This window comes from Sceloporus undulatus, chromosome 8 (genome assembly GCF_019175285.1).
Source record: "Sceloporus undulatus isolate JIND9_A2432 ecotype Alabama chromosome 8, SceUnd_v1.1, whole genome shotgun sequence".
NCBI classification, from domain to species: Eukaryota; Metazoa; Chordata; class Lepidosauria; order Squamata; family Phrynosomatidae; genus Sceloporus; species Sceloporus undulatus.
The window spans coordinates 27,521,118-27,547,528 of NC_056529.1; the positions used below are offsets into that span (position 1 = coordinate 27,521,118).

Consider the following 26,411-nt stretch of genomic DNA (forward strand, 5'->3'; position numbering starts at 1 on the left):
CATCTACACTGCAGCAATAATGCAGTTTGACATCACTTTAACTGGCATGGCTCCATCCTACAAAATCCTGCAATTTCTAGTTTGGTGAGGCAGAGAAGACTAAAGACCTTGCAAAATTACAAATTCCAGCACTGAAAGTAGTGTCAAACTGCATTATTTCTACAGTGGAGATGCATCCTGACCTGAGAAAGTTGTGTTACATTGTATGCTTCCTTGCGGGAAAGACGTACACACAGTCAGTCCACTCTATCCATGGATTCTTTATCCATGGATTCAAGCATCTACGGCTTGAAAATATTCAAAAGGAATTATAAAGTAACCTTGATTTTGATATAAGGGACACCGTTTTACTATCCACTGTATCTAATGGGACTTGAACATCCACATATTTTGGTACCCATGGGATGTGTGTGGGTATGTGCTGGAACGGAAACCCTGTGGATACCAAGGACCCACTGTAGTTTTGAAATTCCATTGACAAACCAAAGTCAATCTGAGGAGTTTATATTAACACTCTATCCCTCCTTGTGAATGGCATGCAACACAACAACCTTCTTGTGAAGAGGTGTCCAATATCAACTTTTTTGGCTTGTTTGTTTTTGTGAGATATTCTTAGAGCTTGGGGAACTCTGCTGCCTTGGGGAAACCGACGGTTGTAGTTCAGACTTTTTCAGGGTCTGATTATGTGCTAGTGAATAATGTACTAGGAAGCATTTTACAGCACACATGCTGCCCCATCAGGGTGCTGGACAGTTATGTTGAGCTTTATTGCCAATGCACATGAACGGTTGCCCCCAAGGCAGTGGTTTCTCAATAGAAAACCTGAAGGCCAAATGTGAAATGCGGTGCCCTCCGGTTTCTGCTCTCAGGTTGTTCTTGAGAGGCAGAGGTAATGGAATATGCCACCCTGGATGATTCTGATCTTGGCATCTAATGAAAAGCCTATGATGAGATAATCCCAAATAAATAAATCATAGGGGAGACATTTCATCTCTTCGAAATAGGAGAAACTCACATAAAAGCCAGGAAACTAACTAATGGTGATTCATGGTGAAATGGTGGTTTCTAAGGAAATGCCATGGAGTAGATTGAGACCCTAAGCGGGGCAGGTTTGGCTTCAGGGCATCGAGTTCCCGATCCTGGTCTAACATTACCAAAGTGGACTCTTATTCCTTAAGATCTAAAAACTGGGGAACACAATACTTGACACTGATGGATTTTGGGATAGGGAGGCCAGTGTTGATTGATTGCCTACCAGACCTTGGTAAGCCTTGTGATTTATAGCGGGTGACCTTATCCCAGCAGGCGCTCCAGGGTTCCTCACCTTCTCCTGGCCTTTGCTATGACCTTCAGGTACAAATCAATCAGGTGATTAGTGTGGAATAACAATGATCTTCCCCAGGAGGGCACTGTCACACAAGTTTTCCTTCTGAGCAAAGGTTAGGCTGCATTTTGCATCTGCCAAAGGCAGCGGAAAACTCAGAAGGAGAATGGGGATCTATTGGGAAAGGATGGTGACACCATACCTGCTTTGCCTGCAGAAGGTCCCAAGTTCCCAAGCACCTCAAATGAAAAGGTTTACATAGCAGAGGATGCAAAAGACTCTGCCTAAGAAAGGCTCTGGAGAGGGTCTGAAAATGAGAATTGAAAACAAAGATCAGGAAAGACTCTTGGTCTGATTCGGTATAAAGTGACTTCCTATGATCTGTGAAACCAACCATCCTAGCTCTGTGAAAAAGCATAGGCTTTGCATGCCAAAGAATGCAGGTTGAATTCCTGACATCTCCAGGCTTGGTTGTGAATTGTGAATCCTCCAATCCTGTCTGTACATCATGCCCTTCCGATTAGGAAAAGGCAAAAGCAAACTGTTGCAGCCTCTCCTAGCTTGTGTGTTCTCCTTCATTAATAGTTTCCACCTTGACCACACTCTGATGTTACTTGGATTTGTTGTCCCAGTTTTCGTCTGAAATGTTGGGGGATACAAGAATACTGGCTATAGATTTCCTTCCCAAATGAGATTTGCAGTGTTTGGTGTTTTTAATAATCCTCACTGAAAGCAATTAATTCTGCTGAATTCTACCACCCCAGTGCTAAGCTTTTGTAGAACACATACATACATTACGACCCTGAAACACACAACCTTCTTTCATCTTGTTCAAAAGTATCGAAATTCATTCTCACTCCTTTGCAACGCCACTTTTTTGCTCTAAAGTTACAGCATCTCCAGCTCATTTCCTACCCGAAAGTGGCACATTTTGCTGATTGATCGAGAAAATGGACTAATCAAATTCCCTTGGTTTAACCCTGAAAGTTTTACAAGTGGAAGATGTGTGTCCTTATAGATGTTCTTCCCAGACTTCCGTGACTCTTGCAATCACAGAAGGGAGGATTAAGCAGGCTAATATTGCATGTCCAGCTTGAACATCTGATGCAATCAAGCATCTGGGAATCTCCCAACGGTCAGGAAGTATCCAAAACTACCGGGAAGAATTAATCACATGCACATGTAAATTGCTAACCTAGAGTGCAAGCCAGGACGAGTTAGAACTGATCAGGAAGGTAACCGTTAAGCCTGTGCAAAACTAATGCAATGAACTGCAATAAAACTCTGCGGCATGTACGGATCCAATGCAACCCGTCAACCTTTTCCAGGATACTCTGGGTAGCATCTTGTTAGTCATATGTGCATGACTCATGTGGCCTCATGACTCTTTCTAGATGGGGGACACAACAGGCTATTCTTTAGCCTGTTGTGCTTCTTTCAAAACCTTCTCCCCTGGCAGGTGGCAAGTCCTGGGGCACTACTGCTGCTCTTCACCAATGAAAGGGAGACAATTAAAATGATGCAGATGTGGTTGCTCTGGGCTGGAGCCATGGCAGTTAAAGCAGTGGTTAAAGTGGTATTGAACTGCATAATTTCTACTGGGTAGATGCACCCCTGGCTAAGGGATTCCAAGAGCTATACTGTAGTCCATTGGGGGGAAAATCAACCTTTGGTCCCACAGTGTTTCCAAATGTTGGGCATCCAGGTCCCTCGGTGTTTCTCAAACTTTTGGACTTCAACTCCCAGAAGAACTAGCCAGTTTGGTCAATGCTCAAAAATTCTGGGTGCTGAAGTCCAAAACTTCTGGAAGACCAACGTTTGGGAACCACTGAGGTCTAGACCCGCTCCTAGATGGAGAATGACTCCCCATTTCTAAAGAACTTTTTCTCTTAAGGACAATCTTAGCTTTGTGGGTATGAACGCTGGGCCTTGATCTCTTTGGGTTAAGGCCATAGCCGTGAGTTAATGCTGCCCCCTCCTGGGTGGAAGGATGCATCTTGAACTCTTGTCTCACCAGTTTGCTAAGGTAGAGCAAAATAAGCCCCAAATGTGTTTTAACCGACAAGAAAGAAGTGTCTTACAGCAAAGCTGTAAAGGTCTATGGTGTGTGTTGTGGAGCTGATAGCTGCCGAATGTCTCCTTTTTTACTGTGCTGTGCAATTTGCCCAGTAGCAATGAATCTGTTACATGGAATTCCTCAATTATTGGCATGATTTTAAAAATTCATATGCTGCAGAGAAGATAGACAATTATTATGCAAATCAAGACTTAAAAAACGCTGCATCTTTGCTACTGGAAATGCATCCCTCAATCCATCTTGAGCAGGAAGCGGGCTCCAGAGTTAAGAAAAGAATTTAGAGGCAGGGAGGAGGCTTTTGTAGGAAGGAACATTTCGGACAAACCTTGCTGGATGGAGGAATGAGAACGAAAACTGGGGGGAAGTGTTTGTGACATGACTATTAGTGCTGAAACAGAATGAACAAAACAGGGACAAATAGAGAGGTCAAACATTTGGCAACAGACATGTCCAAAATAATATGCTCTCATTTGGTACATGGCTCATACTTGACCACACAATAGCATGCAACAGCATTTCAAATGTTGACAAGAGCTGTTAGCTGACCTGCAATGGTTTTTAGCCTTTGAGAATTGGTATGGAATGGTTGGAAATTGGCCAAAGGCATCATTCCTAGTCATGAGGACCATCTGTATCTCTGACAGGATGAGTTCAGGGGCACTTCCAGCCCCATCCAACACAACTATAACCCTTAATCTATCCATTCTATGGATCACTTATTAATATCATCACTATCACCCTCACTTTTGCAGTCTACCAGATATTATTAACTGGAATTTAGGACCATCCATGAGTCCACTCATGAATCTAGGATGGAGTGAAGTATTGCCAGAGAATGTGACACATTCCAAGTACCATCACTTTTTTGTAACTGTGATTTTTGTGAGCCTGTCAACACTGATCTCATCCAGAAGTCTTGTCGCTTGGTTTGAAATTGCTCCCAGAGCAATTCTCACCACTATCACTAATCAATCATTTGGTGTCACCATCTACCAGGTGGTGTCCAAGTGCATTATTTCTGCAGTATAGATGCACTCTAGGTATACTTTACTAATTAGCCTCTCCTGAACATGCCACTGCCAATAAACAGACAACAAGAGAAGGACTATTTGATCCTCACTAAGGTACAGCTCCAGCTCCAAAATCTAGAAGCGGGTACAAAAAAGGCCTTCTCTCGTGTTCCGACCAGAAATGTCTGTGAAGGTGATGGAACTAAAAGAAAGTTCTTCCTGGAAGATCATCCAAAAAGTGAAAGGCAATGTTCCTTGTTATCATCACACTCATTTTTATCTTCGCAACAAACCCACAAGGTGGGTCAGGCTGAAAGATAGGGACTGGGTCAGACTATGATTTTCATGGCTGGGTGGGGGATTTGCATATTTACCATCCCAATCCTATCCAAGCCCTCTGAGCACTACTGCAGACTAGGTGTCACAATGGAGCTTAATTATATGGAATATGTAATGAATGATTCATGTACCCAGCTTTGCTTACTTGAGAAGGCAGTTTTCACTCCCTGGAAACAGGCTCTTTTCAAGTTCCTGCTAAAGCTTGTGCCACAATGGACTCACCATCCAAAGGAGTTGGGAGCCCCATCTCTAATGGGTGAGATTACAAATGAAGAGTATGCGATCCCCCCAGGTGGTGTTGGACTACAATTCCCATGATGCTATACCATTATGTTGGGTACAGTTGCAATCTAACTGCAGTTGGAGGTGTACACCTTCTCCACCTCTGTGTCAGAGGATGATGGAGGGAGTTTTGTTGTTGTTGTTGTATGCCTTCAAGTACTTTCTGACTTATGGCAACCCTAAGGCAAACCTTTCATGGGGTTTTCTTGGCCAGATTTGTTCAGAGGGGGTCGCCTTTACCTTCCTCTGAGAGTGTGTGACGTGCCCAAGGATATCCAGTGGTTTCCATGGCTGAGCAGGGTTGCAGAGTTTCAAACACTAGTGAGTTGACGCCTTCTTGCTTCTTGAAATAATCTTCTGCTTCCTTTTGCATTTGCATCTTCCTTTGCTGGCAGGAATGATTTGTGGATGAGCTTGCAAATTCAGGGTGGTTTGTATCCATCTATAGGAATCCTGTTTGGGCTAGAAGGCAAGTTGAGAGTGTGTTGCTGTGGGTAATGGAGGAGGTTTGTGTGTCTGACTACATTGTGTTGGAAGGCAAACACAAAAATCTGGCCTGCTCTCTCTTTGATAAGCGCCTTTTCCGCTGTGGGGTTGGCTCCAGTTTCAGATTTCTTCATCTAATGTTTAACTGGTTATTCACTGGAGCAGAGAATGAGGCTTCCAAAATAATACAAAGCTGGCAGGGTGGGGGTGAGGGTAAAAATTGCCTCTTCTTTGCAGAGCATAAATGCCAGAACAGATGGAAATATTGCAGATGGGTTTCTCCGAGAAGCATTATGAGGATTCAGAAATCATGTGTCTCTGAAATGATGGCATTGTTATAAGCTGTGAATCTCAAAATGGAGCAGTATAGCACAGGATTAAATTTCAAACATTGCAGATTCTGATGGGCTGCAGGGTTTTTACTTCCAATTCTCAAAATACACCCTTTTCTCTCTTTTTAAACACTATGCCATCCTTGATCTTGCAGAAAAACATATGCGGATGCCAGGCAAAGAGAACAAAGTGGTGTTATTGGATGCCAGTATTCTGCAGTAAAAGACTTTAAGAAAAAGGACTATCCTGATGACAGCCTGAGAAGGTCACTTTTCTGGGCTACAAGTCCCCGAATCTACTGACTAGAAAAGTCAATGGCAGGAATATTTGGTGACTTGTTATCCAAAATAGTAATTTTTCCAGAGCCTGGTCCTGGTCTACCAAACAGAGCACATCAGATGAGATTCCCAAAGGTATAGAATCATTGATTTATTCCAATAAATTGACAGAGTCCTGTGACACATCTTTCTGTTTCAAATTTTGGTCCAGAAAAGAACCAACAAGAACAACAAGGACCCTTGCTCTCCCTCCATGCAGAACCTGACTTAAGAGGAATTATATTTACACCAGTAAGGAGTAAACTGAAAACACAGTGATTGAAAAAAGTAACTGTTCCATGTAGTGTTTATGATCCTGTGCCAGTTTCCTTGAGCTCCCCAAGTGCAACTTTTGGACTGCATGATGCCCAGTGGCATCTGCTCACTGCTCGCCACTGGGGCAGTGAATGGGCTCTGGCTTTTGGACTGAACTTTAAAGGAGATTTCCAAGTGTTGGGACTAGGTTTATGCATCTTGGATATCTCCTTTAAAATTTGGGATAAAATCCAGGATGGATAGACCACCCCACTGCTTAGCCGCCAAAACCCACTGGGTGACCATAGGCAAGTCATAGTCTCTCAGCCCTAGAGGAAGGCAACCACAACCCTTTCCTGATTACATCTTGCTATGATAAGCCTAGAATAGTGTCACTAGAAAGAGCTGACTTGAAGGCACATAACAGCAAAGGCAACAAGGCCCTTGATTGCATTCCTTGCATCCTCGCGTCCCTCTCTGTTCCTGAGGAAGGCCGATCGATATTGTGAAGTTTACCTCGAATAAATCCCTTCTCACACAACACTGTGGTGGCATTGCCCTCTGTGCTGATTTATCCCTCTGGTGCGCTCCCTCCATTTCCACCCAATTCTATTTGGCTTCAGTCTCTGCTGCATTTGATATTGGCATCTCCCCAGAGGCGAGTCTTTGGGTCAAAGCGATTGACAAGCCGCCGAAGACTTGCCGGTAATCAGGACAGCTGCCTCTGCTAATGGACAGGCTGCTCAAAGCGGAGGCCCAGTTCAGGGCTGGCAAATATGAATATATATATATATATATATATATATATATATATATATAGCACCTGTCTGTATTCTTTTTAAAAAGAGGTCCAATTAAAATATGAGCCGTCACTTCCCACGTCCCGGTGCAGACGCTTCATGCCTGGCCTTGTCATGCCATCAGACGTTCAGACAATAAATAAATAAATACCAGATTCAGTTGCTGCCACTGTTTTACAAAATAAACCTAAGCAGAGCAGTGGAAAATAGCAAGCCTTGGAAATGTCTAATCCACAGGGTTGCCATGAGTCAGGATCAACTCAAGGGCAGTTAACAACAACAACTAAAGTTCCATAACATCCGTACCCAGTGGAGGGCTGCTGTTATGTAACTACATAGTGGGGCTGCCAAAGTGACTGATCCAAACTGGGACCAATATGGCTCAGAAACTATGTGGCATGGCCCCCTATGCACTACAGTCCTTTGATGCATGATGTGCATTCTCCAATGTGCATCATATTCTTCTGATGTACATTGGGCACTTGCTGACCTCCAGATGGCCAGACCTTTTCACCCAAGTGCAGGTACAGGTACGTGAAACCATGTTTACGATAATGCAAACACCAGTAGAGGAATCTGTAGTCAATTAATACTTCTATCTTCTTTTTTTGTTTTTCAAAATATGGTAACCCTACTGAAACATCTTCATTGTGACTGGCAAAAAGAACTTCTCTCTAGATCCACTGATACCCTTTGTGTCCAATGGGATGTAGCCCACCTGCCTGGACTTCTTTGAAAGTTATTCCAACTCTCAGGAAGAAAGTGATTAGCTCTGGTTCAAAGTTCGACGATGAATGGATAAATGGATTTATCAGTAAGGGTTCTGAAGAAACAAAAGTTCGCCGATACCCTACAATTATGAACCAGCACCTTCTGTACTCTGTGGTTGGTGGGCGATCAGTGGGCACAAAGAATCACAGAGAGCCTGCTGCTTTTAAATTAAATTAAATCCAAAAATTACACCAGTTAAGTTGAAGTTAAAATTAATTAGGTGGCTATTGCTAGTAAGAAAAATGCCATGTTCAGAATTGCAAAATAATACAATGAACATAGTTACCATGTATTTGTAATGAATTGCATTTTAAAAATATTATTAGGTTGCTTTTGTTGTGCATAGATAGATAGATAGATAGATAGATAGATAGATAGATAGATAGATAGATAGATTGCCATTTGCCAAAATGGGTCCAGCATTCTGGATCACTCCTTTAAATTTAAGACCAAAGCTCAGAGTGGCTTCACCACTTCAAAGTCACAGAAGCCACCAAGCACCCCAATGTCCAGCCTTAGTGATAGTTTGAACCTCCGACTGCCCCATCCAGTCCACTCCCAATCCTAAATTTTCACCGCCACCCTATGCTTGTCCTCTCCTCAGTACTCTTTTTCTTCTGTGCCTGGACTCTATCCTAGAGAACAACACAGAGACAAATCAGATGCCAAAGTCCTGCATGGCGGATGCCTGGATGCGTAATTAATTCAAGTAATTGTCTAGTAATTCAATTTCTACCAGTACATTAATAACATTCTTGTGTCTTTTCTCGCCTCCCCATCCACTCCCTGCAAAGTCACATTGCTGGATGTTGCGGCAGGCCTTGGGTCTCATGGGATGCAATGTGAGTTGTACAGACACAACTTGACTTCTTGCAGAGCAACACTTTGCAGCAAAACTGAAAGATGCCACATGAGCGGCCACTACTTTGCTTTTCCTAAAGGCTCTTTGGATGTCATTTCTCCCACTCTCAGGAATAAATTAGGAACAGATCAGTGGTATGTATAGCAAAAGCTGCCAGGGAAGATGTCTTTCTATCTCTTATCTCCCAGCATTAGGGGGTGGCAATGGCAAATCCCCTCTGAACAAATCTTCCCAAGAAAACCCTGTGATAGGGTTGCCTTACATCGGAAACAACTTGAAGGCAAACAGCACACACAGGGTCATCATCAGTCAGAGTTGACTCATAGGCACACAACAACTAAAGGATCAAGACAAGCTAAAGCATTGGGCATATGATTTCATTGTCCCTGGTGATCAAAGAATCCTAGTGGTTTCCTCTTTTGATCCCTGGCCCCAACATACAAGGACTGTGGTTGCCCCTTCTTGTAAGGCTGACAGAAATCCAACCGATGCAGCTTTTCATAACACAGAGACGGAATAATAAGAGGAGGTCCCACAGCTTGAATTTCTACCTGTCCTGAAGGCATCTGATGCACAAGAGACCTGCCAGAGGTACAGACAGTAAGAAAGAGTTATTTCAGGCCAATTAGAAGTTTAATGCTGCACCGAGTTCATCAGTATTCCTTCTGAATGCTTATAATTTTGTTCTTTCCAAGCAAGCGTGTGACCCGTAGGCCTGGTTCTTTTGATCTGATAAGCTCTGGGATAGCTCTGGCTGGGCTTTTTAAAAAGGTTTAGAGAGAGATGAACTTCCGCCGTGGCATCCGGCGTTTCAAACTCTGCCACTGAAAGCGATTAGCAATTGGTTAAACTTTGCATTGTGAGCCATTCACGAGGGACGCAATTCGCACTGGTAGCAGGATCAGCCGGGTCAAAGGTTCCTTATCTAATTGAAACTGTTCCCTCTGGTCCTGAAACATCACGGCTCCATCGGAAACAACGTACAGTACCTTGCTGCTATCGGGACAACTGGTGTTTATCTGCCAGCAGAAGCCATTTTTTAAAATGTTGGCAGTACAGTGCTGAATTGATGCATGGACTAAGCTTCAAGTCTAGGTTTATGGGGAGCATATTAATTAAGAATAGAGGAGGAAGAGGATTTTGCCCTACAACCGATGGGGCCTCCAGCATAGAAATCAAGTCTCTGGAAGTATTCAGCATTTCTGGTTTATACTTTTAAAAAAATGTACCTGCTTATTCACAAGTTACCTGCAAGCTCTTTCTTAAAATATGCTGGGTATTGCAATCTGAGAACCTTGTTTGGCAATCTCTCAGCTTCCCTGTGTTGTTTTATCATTGTAAAAAGTCAAAATGCCTCTCCTAAGGTCAGGGGTACAAATTCCACTCCCAATGAAATTTTCCATCAAATTTCTAGTGTTCCAGAGAGTGAAGCAATGGTAGGGTCGCCATAAGTCGGAAATGACTTGAAGCCACACAACAAGAACAAGTCTAATCTGCACTGCAGAAATAATGCAGTTTGACACCTTTTTAACAAGCATGGCTTAAAGCTAAAGAAATCTTGGATTTGTAGTTTTGTGAGATATTTAGTCCTCTCTGACAGAGAGCTTGTGTGCCACAATAAACTATAAATCCCAGGATTTTTATAACAGTGAGTTATGGCAGTTATAGCAGTGTCAAACTGCATTATTTCTGCAGTGTGGATTAAACCTATAGGGATTAAGGGCTCATCCATTTGGCCTTTGGTTCCGCTTACTAGTGGAATGCTGTCTGATAACTTTTCTGACATGGAATATGGCTGTCATGTCAAAGGAAGTTCCCCACTGTGGGCTTATGGTGGCCTGTGGAGCTCAACCCAACCTGTCTACCTAAAGTAAATTAGGCATATAAACACAAAACTACCTACACTGCATGCAGAATAAATATCACCGCTTCTATAAGGTATTTCCAAAGGCTCTGGTGCCATCTCAGATGTTGAGAGCTGCCGGACTTAGCTCACGACTGAGTCTTTTCTTTTATTTGCATTTATTTTCCCCGTTTTTATAAAACGCCATGGAAGAGGGGAACTCTCTTCTTCCAAATCTGGAAGTACTGCTGACAGCAGGACAGAGTGATGGATGTGCTGGGCCATCAATTTATCAGAACATCAAGGCACATGGTTGGCCCCTGCCACTCATTCTTGTCATTCGCATCCGCTTGATGTGTAAGATTGCATTAAAATCCTGTAGCCAAGGAGCTCAGCGCGTCTCCTTGTCAGAGACGGCTTTGCTGGCTCATCCATCCAGCTCAGGAATCCAGGATGGAGGTGGAGACGAGGCTGTTAATCGGGGCTGTTTGCTCATGGAGAAGCCAGAAATATGGAAGAGTGGGGAGAGTATGCACTTATGCAAAACTATAGGCATAGCATTAATCATACAGGGAACCGTCTCTCTCTTTCTCATGTGCATCACCTTTGCTATGCAGGGCCATATCCCTGCATGGCAAATACTATCATCAATCATCATCATCATTATCTTTATTTATACCCAACCTTTTACCCTTATGAACAAGGCAGCTCACATATGAAAAAGTGATACACAGTGGGCTCTTGGTATCCTTTGGGGTTTGGTTCCAGGACACACACACCTTGCTGTGGATACCAAAATCCATGGATGCACAAGCCTCATGATATACAAAGGGGTAGTGAAATGCTGCCCCTTATATAAAATGGCAAAATCAAGGTATGCTTTTTGGAATGCATGTCTTTTTGGGAATATTTTCAAGCCGTGGAAAGTTGAATCTGTAGATAAAGAATCTGTGGATATGGAGGCCTGACTAGTTAAAAATGTACAAAAGATTAACATTACAATGAAATTAAGCTAGCAACGTTTTTGAAAATCGCTGAAAGCATAGGGTTAAAAATATGATGAAAAGCCATATTTAAATGTGATGAAAAGCCATATTTTTCAAAGCCCTTTCTGTAAAACGTTTCACTTCTCAAAAAGCCTCTTGGAATAAGCATTGTTTGACAATGGAAGAATAGCAAGGAGGGGACCATTCTAGCTTTCTGGGGGAGTTTCAGAGCCTCGGGGCAGACACCAAAAAGGACCTGTCTCATGTCCCCACCAGCTGTATCTGTGAAGATGGTGGAACTGAGGCTGCATCTGCACTGCAGAGCAGTTAAAGTTGTGCCAAACTGCATCATGGCTCAGTGCTGTGAAAATCTGGAATTTGTAGTTTGGGGAGCTATTTAGCTTTCTCTGTCAGAGCGTTCTGGTGCCACAACAAATTATAAACCCCACTATTCCATAGCATTGAGCTATAGCAGTTAAAGTGGTATCAAATTGCATTATTACTACTGCAGTGCAGTACTGAGAGAAGGGTTTCACATAAGGATCTCAAGGCCCAGGTAGCCTCATAGGAGCATCAATGTGGCATTGTAGTTTGAGTGCTGGACTATAGGTACCAGGGTTCAATTCCCAGCTCAGCCATGAAACAAACTGGGTGATACATGCTCTCAGCCTCAGGGAAAGGCAATGGCAAACCTCCTCTGAACAAATCTTGCTAAGAAAACCCCATGATAGGTTCACCTTAGGGATGTATAAGTCGGAAACGACTTGAAGGCATGCAGCAGCAAGCCTCGTAAGAGGAGATACGGTCTGCCAGATAGCCTGGATCTAAGTCATGAATTGGATCACATTGTCAAAGACATCCTGCTGTGTGTGATGCGTGTGCATTCAATTTATATCCTGCCATACTCTCAGCATGAGACCCAAGAAGGCTCGTAGCACAAAGTACAGTGGAAAAGCCAATGCTGACAAAGCTTTGAAACAATTCAATAAACCATCCGAGTAGGACTCCCACGAATTTAAAACAAGATAAAAGCATCTAAAAACGTAAGTGTAAAAAGATAGCACACACACGCACACACACTCCATTAGAAGAACCATCTCCACAACTAGTTAATCACTAAAAATCAAATAAAGTTCAAATAAAAAGGTCTTTACCTGTCAGCAGGAGAGCAAAAAAGGGACCCAGCCAAGGAAATTCAACAGCCTGGGAGCAGCCACCAGGAAAGTCTTCTCTTGTGTCCTCAATGCTGTTTTTGTAGTGTCAGAACCTATCGCCATTCTTTCTATGTTATTTCTGCATCCGGTGCCAAATTTTCTGTTAAAGAAGTAGTGCCCAGGAACACATATACTTCATTAACTGAGGGATATCTGTACTGCACAGATAAGTGAAAAGTTTTTCCAACAGGTGTAAATAGTTGAGCTGAAATATTTTGGGGCCAGAGGGAATGCAAGATTTCATAGCGCTTATACACTACAATCCTTACATAGTTAACTGAGAGTAAGTTTCATTAAGCACAGTGTGGCTTATCTTTTAAGTAGATATCCATAGGACTACTTTCTTGGCGTGGTTTAAATGGCAAATTCAAACCAATTCAAAACTTTACTTGAGCATTATTTCTGTTAGCGTATTTACACATATATAGAGCCAGCGTGGCACAGTGGTTTGAGTGTTGGACTAGGACACTGGAATGCCTGCTGGAAACCCACTGGATGACCATGGGTAAGTCACACTCTCTCAGCCTCAGAAGAAGGCAAAAGCAAACCCCTTTGAACAAATCCTGCCAAGAAAACCCCATGATAGGTTTGCTTCAGCGTTGCCACAAGTCAGAAATGACTTGAAGGCACACAGCAGCAGCAACAAACTTTCCTTAATTCATATAAATATTTGAAAACGGTAGCATTGAAAAAGATTTTTACCCTTAAAAAAACAGATGCATTGTTCCATGAGGAAAAGACAGTCCGCAGTTCTTTATTTGGACCAGTGGAGCTGCCGTAAAAAACTGCATTCGAACATGCCAGTTTTTAGCACACCGATAGACTTGTAGGCATAAATTGCTGTGCTTTCACCTGAAAGAAAGTTAATTACAATGTTGGTTTTAGATCTAACTGGTATTGCATCCATTCCCATTGCCCAATTTGACTTGTATTGTGTTTGCGCATTATGTTCCCTAATTCGTTTTATGAAATGATGCGTTTATAATAGTAGGAGGGAAAATTCGCGTGGAACAATACAGAATAGTAGAGAATTTTCTACACCACCTCACTGCATCTCAAGTATCGACTGCAATGAAGCCAACATTGACAGGCAGGAGAGGAATGATAACGCTAATAATTCTATGTGCATAAGACTTCTCCAGCTTTCAGCAAATCTAAGGAGCAGTCTAAAATTTCAACAGCGGGGGGTAATTCCAGATAGACAGCTCCTCCTAGTTCTACTACCAGTCAGAAGGCGTTGTGCAGCTACTCCATCTTCCCTCTGTAACAAGATATGTTTCTGTACAAAAGAAGGGGAGGAACGACAGAGGAAGAGTTGTGGAAAAAAGCAGCAGGGTTATAAATGAAAGAGTTTTAAGTCTCTGTAAAAAAAATCTATGATTTTACAAAAATGACTGAATCAATCCACCTCTCCCTCTTTTTCTACTGCCTCCGACTTTACTAAGCATTATCCTCTTTCCCAATGAGTCACATCATCTCACGATGTGTCCAAAGTACAACAGCCTCAGTTTAGGCATCTTTACTTCTAGGGAGAGTTGAGGCTTGATTTGCTCTAAGAGTCTTTCATTTGCCTTTTGCAATGAGTCACGTCATCTCAATATGTCCAAAATACAACGGCCTCAGTTTAGGCATCTTTACTTCTAGTGAGAGGTCAGGCTTGACTTGCTCTAAGACCCTTTCATCTGTCTTTGCAGTAGTCCATGGTATCCAAAGAAATCTAATGGCAAAAGTCATTCATGAGAAAGAACAGAGGCTGCAGCTGATTGCTTTTTCGCAGGTCCACAGGGAAGGGCATGAGTCTGCTTCCTCTCTCTTCAATCCTCTCCTGAATGAGTGCAACTACTTTTGCACTTTGAATTCATTTTGCAGCAATGGAAGTAAGCTGAGGACGAAGGGTAAAAGAGGGAGGAGGAGGGAGAAGCTGGAATACTTTAAATCAGTGGTTCCTGAACTTTGATCCTCCTGCAGATGTTCTGGACGTCAGCTCCCAGAATTCCTGACTATTGGGAAAGTTGGCTGCGGCTTCTGGGAGCTGAAGCCCCAAAACCTGAAGGGCCATAGTTTGGGAATCACTGCTTTAAAAGTAACTGAAAAGGTAGGATGACAGAGGTCTAACCAGGAGTGTCCCTGCCATATTGGAACAATTGAGAGTCTGCAGCTTTTTTCACTGTCTAGATTTCACATCCATGAATAGCAATCAGAAGTACTATGGCCTGGATTGTTCTGAAAGGGATCATAATATCCAGAGCAAAATTCTTGCAAAATAAAGAAAACATTTCAGGCACACTGGATTGCGACAACCTGCATTTTTCAACCTCTTGCCTTCTTTTTCTCTTGCATGAAGGGTGTGATTCTGCCAAACAGATTTGCAATTTGGATCCTACACTGCCACCTAGGGCTCCTTGCTTTGTGTAGCAGGGGCACTCAAAGGTGTAAAAGCAGTTAACTGGAAAAGAGAGAGGTTTCAGCTGAGGCTGGCTGGGATTCTGGAAGGTGTCCTCTGAGTTTTCACAGATTAATTAACACAGGAGAACAGCACAATGCTCGAGATTAGAAGCTTTGAGCTTGGAAAGTCTGCATGCAGAGACAGAGCCATCATTTCTTTTACATATTTTACATATTTATAATGGTGCTTACATTTCCATATTTACAATTTACCTGGAAAGCAATGACAATCTGTGTGGGTAGCCCCTCCATCATGGATGGCTGATGGCTTCCCAATCTAGTGGGTCTCTGGGTATTTAATCTGGGGGTTGACAGGGATGGTTTACATAAAAGACATAGGCATCATCTGCATTGCAGAAATAATCTAGTTTGGCATCACTTTAACTGCCATGGCTCAGTGCTATGGAATGCTGGGATTTGAAGCTTTGTGAGACATTTAGCCTTCCCTGTGAGAAAGTTGGTGCCACAACTAACTACAAATCCCAGGATTCCATAGGATGGAGCCATGGCAGTCAAAGCGGTGTCAAATTGTATTCTTTCTATAGTGCAGATTCTGTGACTCAGATGATAATGCCCAAGACTAACTGCAGACCAAGCTTCTCCAACCTGACATTCTCCTAAAGTGCTGGGCTGTATTTCCTATCCCCAGCATTGCTAGCTGGGGATGATGACCACTGCAACCCAAAACATTTGGAGGGCACCTGGGTGGGGAGGTCTGGTATCAATGAATTAGAAAAAATTATCATCGTTATATCTGTGTGTCTGCCTTCACATTTCCTATTGGATCTTATTGGATCTCCATGGATTTCATAGGGTTTTCTTAGACAAGGAATACTCCAGAGGTGTTTTTGTCTGTTACATCCTCCAAAACATAACCTACATGCAGCTGGTATTCCTTGGCATTCCCTATCCAAGTACTAACCAGTCTTGAACCCACTTCATCCAAGATCAGATGAGATCAGGTGCTTTTAGGGGATTTAGACCAACCTATCCTACCTTCTTCCCAGTCTTGGCTCCCAGGCAGCTTACAAACATTAAACAGATACATCTAAAACATTCACATCATACAAAAATTAAAAGTATTAAAAATTAAAAAGGTCTTTTTCCATCCAAGCAATCAGCCATTGAGAGGCCTATGAAAGGATAGCAAAGAGGAAACTAGTCTAACCTCTGTTGGAAAGGAGTCCTAGAGCCTGGGAGCAGCCACCAAGGAGGCCTTTTACTGCATTTGCATCAGATATATCTGTGACAGGGGTGAGAGAATGAGAAGGACCATCCTCGGATCTCAAAACATGGGCAGACGAATATGGCAGAATACAGTCCTTCAAATAACCTGGATCCAAGACATGTAAGGCTTTATCACTTATAAACAGCACTTTGAATTGTGCCCAGAAACAGACTGGCAGCCAGTGGAGCTGTTGCAACCAGAGAGTGGGGTGTTATGGCCTGGTAAATGCCTGATGTTCCTACACTGCCACATTTTTCCATCCCCTCCCAAACCCTCCCAATAAACTGTTCAGCGCATTTGCTCTTCCAGAGCCACTCAGACCCTCATAAACTTTGGTCCCTTGATGGTCGATGTTTCCATCGGTAACCGAACACGCCAGAATGCACTTGGGCACAATTGTAAGCATCTAATTTTGTTACTTCGCAATCAAAGTTCGTCCCGGATGAATCGATGAAAGCATCGCCTTCCGTTCTCCAGGCGAAGATGTGTACATGCCAAATTAGATGCATTAAATCACAGCCATTTTCCCCCTCTCTCCTTCTGACTCTGATGAACAAAAAGAATGGAGGGGAGGGGGAAAGCGACGAGCTTCACCCTCTAAACCAGATGTTATTTTCATGCTCCGATAACTCAGAAATAGCTGAATGGATTTTCTTCAAACTTCTTGCACGTTAAAAAAAAAAAGAAATCACCTTTGGGCTGAGAACAAGCATGAAAAATTGCAGTACAAAGGAAAGAGCGTAGCGGAGGGTATGTGAGCAAGAAGTTGGGGTAAAAAAATCCTCTAGTTTTACTGGGTTCAGGTCCTTGCAAGAGGAAAGATCTGGGTGCAAATCGTCAGCTAAGTTAGGAGAGCGGCAGCTTGCTACCATTTGCAAGGCTTACTATATATACTCATGTATAAATCTAGAAATTTTGGTCGAAAAATTGACCCCAAAAAACAGAATCGGCTTATCCATGGGTCAATGCTGGTATTGTACTTTAACTCTTTAGATCCTTTGTTACATTGCCCTACGTTTTACCCCCGACTATCCAAGGGTCATATCAAAATCCATAATTTTGGCCCCAAAACCTGCCCTCGACTTATACATGAGGTCGATTTATAGTCAAGTAATAGATCTGTTGCTCCAGGGCAGGACGATCTATGGATTTACTAAGGCTGAATCCACACAGCAGAAATAATGCAGCTTGACACCACTTTAACTGCCATGGCTCAATGCTATGAAATTCTGGGATTTGTAGTTTTGTGAGCTATTTAGCCTTCTGTGTCAGAAAGCTCTGGTGGCACAACAAACTACAAAGCCCATGATTCCAAAGGCTGGAGCCATGGCTGTTAAAAGTGGTGTCAAACTGCATTATTTCTGCAGTGCGGCTGCAGCCTTAGTTCATTTTTTGCTTCCCCACTCTCTGCTCTGCATCCACCTTCTGTCTAGATACAAGTAGACTAGATTAACTGTTTTTAATCTGATCTTTCTAAATAAGCGAGAAGGAATAATTCCTTCATTTCACCCTGATATGTGAGCAGCCCTATTAGCTAAGATTTTGCCTTTAACTTCCAAACAGGATAATATGTTCTCTCTCTCTGTCTCTCTTTCTCTCTCTCTCTCTCCCTTCTTCCCTGTATATGTGCTTGAATGACAAGCCATGAGCAACTGTGGTTGGTACTTACTGCGTAGCTATTAACGGCATTACATAGACTGCATCCGAAGTGCAGAAATAATCCAGTTTGACATCACTTTAACTGCCATGGCTCAATGCTATGGAATTGTAGTTGGTTGTGCCTCTGCTCTGGTGCCACAGCCAACTACAATCCTCTGAATTTCATTGCATTGAGCCACGGGAGTTTAAGTGGTGTCAAACTGGATTATTTCTGCAGTGTGTATGCAGCCCCCAAGTCTCTAGATCTCACATTTTGACTTGGAAGGTTCAGGGGGTGGGACAATACAGAACTGGCCACTCTACTTACAACGGTTAAAACAAACGTAGTTAAAATTTTACTTCATGCCAAAGTTTAAAATGTAACTATGTCTGAATCCGCACTGAAGAAATAATTTAGTTTGACACCACTTTAGCTGCCATGGCTCCACGCGATGGAATTCTGTGAACTGCAGTTTGTTTTTGGCACCAAAAAGAGGCAGCTAATTTCTCACAAGCAACTATTCCTAGAATTCATAGCACTGAACCATGTCAGTAAAGGTGGTATCAAACTGGATTTTTTTGCAGTGTGGATGCAGAGGCTGAATGTTACGTACGCCATAAATATTTGTGCATGCAAACAATATTCAGGAAGGATTTCCTATGGCAATTTGCAAGAGGTGTGGGGCTGGATATCTGGGTCGGCAGTGTTTTGTTGTGGTTAATGATATACTTTATGGATACACATACTATGTTGTAGTTAATGATATACTTTATGGATACTAGAGTGGTATACAAATATAGTAAATTTGTATATCATCCTAGTATACATGAGTATGTAGTGTGGTTAAAAATGATTCAGTAAAAGGATAGCAATAATGTTTTTCTAAAACATTTCTCTCCTTGCCTTTCTCTGCAGTTTGACATGCTCCCTCTGACCTGTTTCTCCATTCCTCTTGAGTTGCCTAGCAATCTCTACAGCCTCGGATGAGATTTTATTCCAACGGCCTGTACGTAATTCCACCTGGAAGCTGCGGCGTTGGAAGCCCGGCGAAGGCCTTAAACAAGACAACGTCAATTCACTCCAGTCCTTAGAAGAGCAAGAAAGGAAAATATGAAATAATTATGATGGACATGCAACAACAGAGCCTCGAAATTGGATTTCTGGCTACGAACCGCAATGTGAGCGGCTCCAGGCCCTGTTTCTCTTCCTAGAAATCAAAAAGGCTGCCCCGGCAAATATTTGCAAATGCTTTGAGGCTCAAAAAAACAAATTCCAAACAAAAGCAAGCAGATTTGATTGAAACGACCCAGCAAACACTTGGTATTCAGCATTTGGCATTTGCCCTGCAAGTTTTGAATGAAATGGATTTGAGCAAACCCCTTGCTAAGAGAAAGAGAACGAGAGAAAGAGATGACAGGCTTAATGATGACTTTGGAAGGAATTAATAATTCAAGGCAGAAGGACTGAGGCCATCCTGTACAATAATGGCCTTCCCAATCAGTATCATATTTACATGAAGCGCTGGTGGAAAACAACGCTTGGAGGAAGAACTTGTCTGTTGCAGTGGATTAGACAGAAAAACAAGAGCCCTGCAGCTCAAGTTTTGGCTGGTTGTTTTAAATCAATATGTGAACTTCAGTCTTCATTGCCGCAGAGGCTCCTGGCCTTGCATGCTGTACTTTCGAAGCCCTTCGAAGCCCTTTACACCAATGGTTCCCAACCTTTTCTAAGCTCCACAACCTTAGAAAATGTTTATTAGTGTTCGCACCCGCAACAAAAGTAACATCACATTTGAAGAAAAAAAATCTTAATTTCTAATTTTTGAACCGCAACGTGAATCACATACAGTTTTTTTATCCACGGATTCAAACATTTTAATCAAATAAATGCATTTTATGTTCTATCAGTCTAAATAACCTGAGTAGTCCCATGGCGGTGATGAAATTTCTCATGCTATGTATTTACAATGGTAAAATTATTACTGATTAATATACAGATGCAATTTATGGGGCAGCTGGAGTCGAAATGTTGGGCATACTGACTCCATAGCCCTGTTTGGGGCCCTGACGTGTCCCAGGAGCACAAAATGCTCTCTCCAGCACACTTTCTAGCCAACTCCTAGGGCTGGTGCTACATCTGCATTTGAACCTCCCCAAACATGGTGTTGGCGCCACACCTTTGCTGTTCAGACAAGAGGAAAATCAAGCCAGAGGAGGGAAGGGCAGGCTGGATGTCAAAACAACAACATGCTTTTGCTTGTACAAGTTTGGAGAGGCTTTTTTCCAAGTAAATAGATCTGCATTATTTTTTGGCAGCTGGCACCATGCTGTTAGTATGATGCATTGTCCCTCTGGAGCAGGAGAGGGAAATGTGAAGCCTGTGGGTTGTATGTGGCTCCCTCCAATGGTGTGTTTGTGCTCCCCAAGGGTCAAATATATACAGTATGTCCTCAAATATTATGGTCTAAGGGATGTGGAGGGTATTTCCACCACATTTGGATATAAAGCTACATGTGCAGTACATACGCTTATAGTCAGCCCTCCACTTTTGTGGCTTTGATTTTTGCAGATTTGATTATTCACCGTTCTGATGAATATGTTCTCTCTAGGTCCTCCAGAGCAACTCTGCCAGAAGCTGACCATAGGGTTGTGCAGGAGAACCTACAAGTTCCTAGAGGAAACACTTCTCTAGGCATTTGTTGGTCCTTCAGCATCATGCTATGATCAACTTCAGGCAAATGTTGGCCATAGAGTTGCACTGGAGGACTTGGAAATTCTAGAGGTGTTCTCTCAGTTAAAAAGAATAGTGTTTTTTTTATTTGCAGTGTTTCCACATTCACAGGGTCCTTTAACCCTAACCCCAGAGAATGTGGAGGGACCACTGCATATTCTCATGCGCACACACTTCTGTTTGTGATCACACTGCATCAGGGCCTATGAATATTTCACTTACGATTGCATTGCAACACGGCTATAAGAAAGACTGCTGGTCTGAACCAGACAAAGGCTAAAAGTTCACAAGAGCTTTTAATGCACATTCAGTTCCATTTAACACATTCTAATACACTTTCCTTCACCCAATTAAATCAAGAGCGGTAAAAGAAACTGTTCCCTTACTGTGACCTTTCTCTCTCCTCACTCAGAGTTACCCTCCAAGGCCAGCTTCCACTACAAGAATCACCCCCAACAGCCAAGCCAATACAAAATATCTGCATTAAGCAGACAAACAAGAAACTGTGGAATAAAATCCTTGGCAAGAATAGCATGTCTCTACAGCATTCCAGGTTCTGAATGCTCTGGATTCTGTCCAATTCCACACATACACTCCAAAGAGCTGACTCTGATTTTTTGAAGTATCAACAATACAAGGAACAAAGCTTAAAGAAAGTATGATAATCTATTTGCAAATAGTCACAAAATTAGAATGATTATGTACACAAATGATTATGATTTTTATTCTCTTAAAGCTCCATGTGCAGTACATACACTTATATTCTCTTATTCTTTTGTTTATGTTAACACTGCATTATGGCCTCTGGAGATTTCACTTACAATTGCATTGCAACATGGATTTTGTAGCCTTAAAGAAGGAGTGGGCAGAATGTTGACTGGGATCTTCTGGTCCACTCTTGGGTTGGTTTGCAGTAGACAGAAATGCTTGCCAAACGCCCAACAACAACAACAACCACTAACATGACTTTTTCTACCTATAGAGAGGTAGAAGTCATCAATAGTGGACTTTTCTGTGGACGTCTGTGAGTTCAGGTCAGTCCTGCGACTGAGAACAAAATTTCTAGGCTCAAAATACTCTCAGAGCCACTGTCTTCTTTCACTCCAAGTGTGTATCTTTTACAACTGGTTGGCAGATCTGGCTGGTAGGCTGAAAAATAAAGTAGATAGGCATACCAACCATCATTTCACAGATGAAATCACAGCCAAGCAACATCAGTGTGGTCAAGATGGGAAAAATTATTAATGAGAACAGACAAAATAGGAAAAGCCACAGCAATTTGTTTTTACCAGAACCTACTGGGAAGAGCAATATTCTTCTTCCTCTTCTCCTCCTGCTGAGTTGAACAGAAACTTTTACAGTCTGAGCTCAGATTGCAGCCACTGAACTAAACTGAGGACAAAGGAAGAAAGAAAGAGAGAGAAACCAGGACAGTTTAAAAGCAGCTGAAAAAGCAAGATGGCAGAGGATTAGTTAGGACTGTTCCAGCAAAACCAGGACGGTTGGAGGGTATGGCTACAACAAACCTGAAGTCTGCCTAGCGTCTAGCCCTATCTGACAACTGCAGAAATACTCTTATTTACATTTCACTCTATACTGCAGCTAGTCTATACGCCTATTTAATATACATCCCACCTTTTCCCCAGTATAAGACCCAATGCATCTTATAACATAAGTTAAAACAGGATAGAGTTAGAACAAGCCATAATACAAAGCTGGAGCAAGTTCAGAGACGGGGAACAAGCATTATAAGAGGTATGGAGAACAAAACATATGAGGAAGAATTGGGCATGTTCAGCTTGGTGAAGAGACGACTGAGGGGTGACATGGTCGCACTTTTAAAATATCTCAATGGATGTCCCAAAGAGGAAGGTACAGGTTTGTTTTCTATTGAACCAGAAGGTAGGGCAAGAGTTAATGGTTTTAAGTTACAGGAAGGTAGATTTTGAATGAACATTAGAAGGCATTTCTTGGCAGTGAGGGCAGTTTGGTAATGGAGGCAATTGCCTACAGAGATGATGGAGTCTCCTTCTCTGGACATTTTTCAGAAAGAGGCTGGACAGCTCCCTGGCGAGGGTGCTTTAGACTTCCTGTGAGTATCACCAACTTCTATAGGGAAGAGAGACCATAGCATTGGGGCAAATTCCAGGACCTGGATAAAATATTGTAAAAACACAGCTATGAAAAGAATTCACATTGCTTCTTGCTGTAACCATTACATCTCAGTTGTTCAGCTTAGGATCGCCATAAATCGGAAATGAAGGGACACAGTATCTTTCCCAACAGGGCAGATTTTGAACTGGTTGTTGGGTGTTTCAGAACACCTTTGTGATTTGCCGGAACTGGGAAAATTCAGCCTAATTTTTGAAAAGGTTCCCAGCAGTACATTCAATTGGCTCTCCAATATTTCCCAGCTTGGCTAATCAGGGAAAGAGGTTAAATTTGTAACAAGAAGAACATCACAAATGTAGATGGAAGGTGGGAGGCATCCTTTTACATTACTGAGAAATGGTTCTGTTTCCTACAGGTTAGTTATTGTCATTCACTGGGTCAGTCTGTGCTCCTTAGGATATTGTTCCTTGATATTTCCTCGTCAAGTATTGCCTAACTATTCAGGAAGTACAGCTTGCTACTGAAGTAAGAAGGTTTCTCACGCTGCAGTAAAGTCAGTGGATGTTCCTCCCATGTTTAAAGGCACCTTTTTAAGACACCCCATAAAGAACTGGTGTAATTTTAGGGGTAATAAGCAGTAGGAAAGCCTAAACTTCCTCTACTTCTGTTGGGATGGACCCAATTTGGAGTAGAACCCGTATATTTAGTTGCAAGGAACAGTAAGGTTTCCCTGCATGTGATGTCTATAGCATCTAGTTTCGCCTTAGGGTTGTTGTTGCTTTTGGTAATGGGATTTGGAAATAAAATCAACACATCTTTAGCCACATTCAGGAGAATAAGCATTATAAGAGAGTCAACACTGCTATCGGTAGAAGAGAAGATGTTGAAACTGTTAGACAAGGTTGAGATGGATAAGTTGACCTACCTACTAAGTATTACTAGATGGAAGTTAGAGCGATTGCATGTTATTGAAGGTATGAGCAGAAATGGGAGAATGTATGGAAGACAATGAATAATATATACAGGACTTGTGTTGTGTTTTAAAAGAACACAACGATAAAATTTAATAAAAACTATTAAAACGAAGATGAAGAAGAGAGCCGACAGATCTAACCCAGTTTGGGCCATTTATCAGGAATATGCTTGACTTTGGCACACATCTTATGGAAGTACAGAAGCAAAATGCTTCTTTTTATCGCTTCTTTTTATCACTTCTTCCGCACTTCTTTCTGTTTGCACAGCGCTGCGATACAGAGGCATGAAACGGTAAATCAACACGGTGCAATCTGGCAAGTCTTTTGTCTCTCACAATGCCCGGCTCAAAGCAATGCTTCATGCATGTTATCACCTGGGATCCTAAAACTGTCTTCCTGACTAGAGGCCCCATTCGATCTAAGGGGATTATTCTAACAGCGGTTTCCACCAGTGCATAGTGTCGTATTTCTACACAAGGAGATGCATTTGTAATCTTACTTTGCTGTTGCCTCGTGAGAGATGGTGGCTCTCATGTCAGTGAGGCAGTGAATCCAGGTTTTAACATGTGCTGAACCTTGTTCCCAAACAGGCCCAACATCCCGGAAAGCTCCTTTTCAGAGAGCCAAAACCATGGCATGGATTCACCAACCCACTGACATGGAGAACTACAAACCGTGACTTCAGTTGCGTACATCAGTTGCAGGGGAGAGGTATCAGATTTTGTACCGATGGCTATAGAAATGAGAAATATTATTGCAAGGATAGTCTTCTTGATCTTGGTATATACAGTGTCTTCTCACTTGAGAATCTTGTCCAGTTCCTTTTTAGCTGGCCTTCCAAATCCTAATCTTCCGATTTCTTGACCACAGTCTCTATTTTTACATATTAATGACCAAGTCAAAGTGCAGAAAGTCAATCTGAACAGCCAGGTATAATGATATTGAAGAATCATGGAATCATAGAGTTGGAAGGGCTATCAAGTTCAATCTCAGTTCTGTCACTTGCTTCCAAAGGATGATGTCTGTGTTCATCTCTTGCGGTCTTTAAGGTGTCCCAAGACACAGTTGTGTCTCTTGCAGCATGAAAGACGTTGTCTGTTGATTCTGCGGAAGTCAAAAACAAACAAACACCGGCCTCCATGAAATTTACTCCCAGCTGAAACAACAGAGCCCTGTGGCTCTGGGAAGACTAGCCCATTTATTATGGCATACGAGGGCGATAGTAAATTCAGGGAATCGGCGTTAATGAGGCCGCTATAATAAAGTTAATCTTTAAATTGCCATAAGATGCCGCATTGTTCGCTTGCTTGTTAGTTTCATCAATAAAAGAGCAGCACAGCTACCGTCTTCGGAAATTGACGCAGCTTAAACACGGTGGTTTTAATGGAGCGTTTCGTTGTTTTGTTGCCGTTGTTGTTTTTAGTGTCTTCGTCACCTTTTAAAAAAGATTTATAAATCACTTCGGGATTTTTTTTTTAGAACGAAAAGCGGTAATTCGATTATTTAATCACTCCGTCAATTAAAACGCACACAGAGGGAATGCCTCTGCGCATCGCATACACAACTGGCGACCACATACTTTCCCATTGTTGTTATTTACTGCTGTTTTATTATGTATGTTTTACAATATTATATGTTTTTACTTCTCTTTCGGTAACTGCTTTAAATTGGTATTTGTTACAACTTTCAGTTAACTTTTAGTTAAGTATTACACACAAACACACAACAGAGGGAAGTCTCTCTCTCAAACACACATATACACATGAGAGAGAGTGAAATTGAGTGTTACACACAAACACACCAGAGAGAGAGAGGTCTGTCTCTCACACACAAGACACACAAATCTGTCTCTCATACATTCACACATGAGAGTGAAGTGAAGTGTTACACACAACACAGAGAGAAGTCTCTCTCTCACACACACACATAAATACATGAGAGAGAGTGAAGTGGTTATACACAAACACAGGAGAGAGAGAAGTGTCTCTCTCACACACAAGACACACAACAGAAGTTTCTCTCTCTCTCCCAAACACACTCACAACAGAGAGAAGTCTCTCTCTTTTTCACACACACACACAAACACAAGAGAGAGAGGTCTGTCTCTCATACACAAGACACACAACAGAAGTTTCTCTCTCACACACAAGACACACAACAGAAGTTTCTCTCTCACACACAAGACATACAAGTATCTCTCTCCCACACACACACACACACACACACACGAGAGAGAGTGAAGCTAAGTGTTACACACAAACACAGGAGAAGTTTCTCACACACAAGACACACAACGGAAGTCTCTCTTACACACAAGACACAAAAGTCTCTCTTTCCCACACACATACACACTCGAGTGAAGCTAAGTGTTACACACAAACACA

The 26,411-nt window shown here is 42.3% G+C and overlaps 1 long non-coding RNA gene across 1 annotated transcript; it reads right to left on the reverse strand.

Moving 5' to 3' along the window:
• Nucleotides 1-1,246: 1,246 nt before the first annotated feature.
• Nucleotides 1,247-25,944, reverse strand: LOC121914964. Its single transcript, XR_006100613.1, has 8 exons — nucleotides 22,241-25,944; nucleotides 21,763-22,090; nucleotides 19,147-19,297; nucleotides 16,513-16,587; nucleotides 13,602-13,751; nucleotides 12,840-12,999; nucleotides 1,527-1,631; nucleotides 1,247-1,347 (listed from the first exon to the last, which is right to left on the reverse strand). It is a non-coding gene; the product is annotated as an uncharacterized LOC121914964 (long non-coding RNA).
• Nucleotides 25,945-26,411: the final 467 nt, after the last annotated feature.